Below are 3,466 nucleotides of genomic sequence, written 5' to 3' on the forward strand. Positions count from 1 at the left end.
ATTAAAACTAAAAAATTATATATGGAGATACCTCAAAGAACTAGGATTAGAGGTTCTATTTGACCCAAGCTATTCCTCTGCTGGGTATCTTTCCAAAAGAATTAAAAGAATCATACCACAGTGATATAAGCGCACCTATGTTTATAGCGGCACAGTTTGTAATAGCTAAAACTTGGAAACAGCCCATTTGCCTATCAGTTGGAGACTGGATAAAGAAGATGTGGTTTTTTCTATGAAATAGAATACTACTCAGCCATAAAGAATGAGAAACTAGAGTCATTCACAGGAAAATGAATACTATGGAGGCCATAATCTTAAGTGAAATAAATAAGACACACATGTGTGAATACCGAATAGTTTCTCTGGTGTGAAAAACTAAAAGTGTAAATAAGAAAGTAGATTCATTCATAGGTAAATGGGTACATTTTGAGGATATACTCCTAAGTGAAATATATGTCACACATATGCAAATACTGAATAGTTTCTCTGGTACGAAAAACTAAAATAGTACTCAAGATCCTAACGGGACAATTAGCATCATGAAATAGGAAGAAAAGGACCAAAGTTGTAGGGACAGTGAGAAGGATAGGGAAAGGGGAATAAGGGAAAAGGAAAAAAATAATGAGAAAATGTATAAATGAAATTAAAGTGTTTGAAGGTGGGGAGGGGAGGAGGGGGTGAAGGGAGGGCGGGGACAAGGGGAAAAATGAGAACCAAGACTTGGCATGTAAAGGTACAAGATCCCAGTAATGAATGTAACTGTACTGTATACCTAAAAAGTATCAATAAATTCAATGAAAAAACATAAAAATAAGAACTCTGCAGGCTTGTGATTCTTAATATTCATAAAATCACTTTTGGCTTCACCTCTAAACTCAACCTTGGTATTTAGCCTTTGTTAATTTCTGCGAATACTCCCACTGTGAGCCGTACAGGTGGTCTGGATTCACACTGCCCCATTCAGAATTTTCCAATTTGGCAATGGTGCAAAAGCAAAACCTGTTCGCTAAAGCCACACTTTCAATTTTGACTTTCGATGTGTCCTGGGGTATCAGAGATACGGCTACACCGCAAAAAGCTTTTGTCTGCAATCTCAGCATGGAAGGAAGTGGAGGCAGGAGGGTCACAAGCTCTAGTCCTGTCCGGGAAACCTAGGGACACCCTGTCTGAAAATGAAGGTAAGAGGGGATGGGGGGAGAGGAAAGAAAGAAAGGAGAGCAAGAGGGAGGGGAAGGAAGAAGAAAGAGAGTCCTTGAATTGAATTTGCAATACCGGGGGAGAAGAAAGAAAATATTGTTGAGGTGCTGCAAGGGTGGGGGAGCAGGCTACAGCGCCCAGTCGGTCACATGATCAGATATGGAAACAATGAACATTCTGTAAGTGTGCTGGGTGACCAAACTTAGGATGTATGCTAGGTGAAATGTAATAAATGTATTTTGGACTTAGAGTATTTTCAATTTATGATGCGTTTAACCTTATTGTAGGTCAAATAGCATCTCTGTATTGTTCAGGGGTCTTGTCTTAATTACTTCCCCCTTGCTGGGATGAAAGACTACACCTGACACCCACAACTTACGGAAGGAAGGAAAGCTTTATTTTGGCCCCTGTTTCAATTCATAGTTGGCTGGCTCCAAGTCAGGACAGCACAGTGGAGGGGCATGGAGAGACCTGCTGAAAAGGCAGGACAGACAGGAAGCAGAGTGCAAAGAAAGGCACTGAGGAGCAAGGTAAGCCCTTCCAGGCCACGACCCAATGACTCCCCCTTTTCAACTAAATCTCACTTCCTAACGGCAAGTCTTCTAGAAGCTCAGTAATCCAATCTCCTTCCAAAAGCCCTGCCTGTGGTTACATGAGGCTCTTGGGGGGTATCTAGGTGCAAACCTCAATATTTCTCCAGAGAAACAGAAGTACTAGGATATACACTGATATGCAATGGATCCTTGACTTACAAACTCCATAGGTTTCTGAGGGCTGGTTGTAACTGTGTCAATACAGCTGAGACCTGGATGTTTACCTGGTTCCATGCTATAGATAACAAGAGGCAGATGAAGCCTAATCAACCTAATTAACCCTAGCTGTTAATATGTCAGGCCTGTTGTAACTTGAGGGGCCACTGTATAAGAGGAGATTTACTGTGGGAGTTAGCTCAGGTGATTATGGAGGCTGAGAATTTCCATGATGTGCTGGAGGACAGGAGAAGCTGATAGTGTCATTCAGGCCACATCAAAAGGCCTGAGATCCAGGGGAACTGAAATTGTTTACTGCCAGCCTAAGGCTAACAACATGAGAGAGAGAGAGAGAGAGAGAGAGAGAGAGAGAGTAGTACAGGTATAAATCCCAGAGCATGAAGGCCTGATAATCAGGAGTTCTGACTGCTGAGAGAAGTAGAATATGGATGGATGCCTGAGCTCAAGAAAAGAAAGATTCTCTTCTCCTCCCCTTTCATACTGTGTGGACCCTCAGCGGTTTGTATGATAGCCACGCTCACTGGAGTGGGAGATCTACTTTATTTAATCTCCTGATTCAAATGGTAATTTCATCTGGATACACACTGATACACCCAGAGACCATCTGACTAATCATCTGAGTAGCCTAGTCATGTTACACATGAAAATAATCTTTACAGAAAATTTCACATGCAAAATGGGACTTTACTGACCATGAATGGGGAAGAAGATGCTGTCATTATTTATTCACACCATGCAGATACATTAGTACAAATAAACTCGAGAATATAGGTAATAGTACAAAAAGAAAAGTCAGCTTTTACCCTTTACGTTACTTTTTTAGGCAGTGATGACTTTTGAGTATTTATAAATTATTTGTATATTATATATCATTATACTTGTTTCAATATAATTTATTTGTGAAATTTTTGCAATTCAGTTTTTTAAAAATGGAAATTGCTGAATTTTGAGTAAAGATAGATGTAAGTGTGAATATCCCTTTTCCTAGGTGGCCATGGAACCAAGTTCAACCTCATCAGGCTAAATAATGTGCTCAGAGCAAATACAGTTTCAATGAACTACAGCACTGAACTCTCTTGGCTCCCTCTCTCCCTTAGATTTTAGTTTGGTGTGTCTTAGTATGTGGTCATGTTTGTGAGAATTTTAAGATTAATATGTGTGTATTCAGCAATTTTCAATTGTTTCAGTAGAAAAAGCTTTGATACAAACAGTAATGCAAAAAAGATCTTCGGCAAATGGGAAGGGGACCAACAGATGGAGGGAGAAGGGAGCAGAGAGGAAGGGGATGAAGAAAAGATTTAAGATGTGCTACGTACGTGTACCAACTCCCCAAGAGGACTGTGATTATATTATGTACTGCAAATTTATACTAATAAAAAGTAAAACAGTTCTGTTGATGTTTTCTTTTGCAGTGCAGAAGCTTTTTAATAAGATGAGATCCCAGGTGTTGATTCTTTCTGCTAGTTCCTGTGCTACTGAGAATTTGTTCATAAAGTCTT

The sequence above is a fragment of the Fukomys damarensis genome, unplaced genomic scaffold (genome assembly GCF_012274545.1).
Source record: "Fukomys damarensis isolate Sample0158 unplaced genomic scaffold, DMR_v1.0_HiC HiC_scaffold_20, whole genome shotgun sequence".
NCBI classification, from domain to species: Eukaryota; Metazoa; Chordata; class Mammalia; order Rodentia; family Bathyergidae; genus Fukomys; species Fukomys damarensis.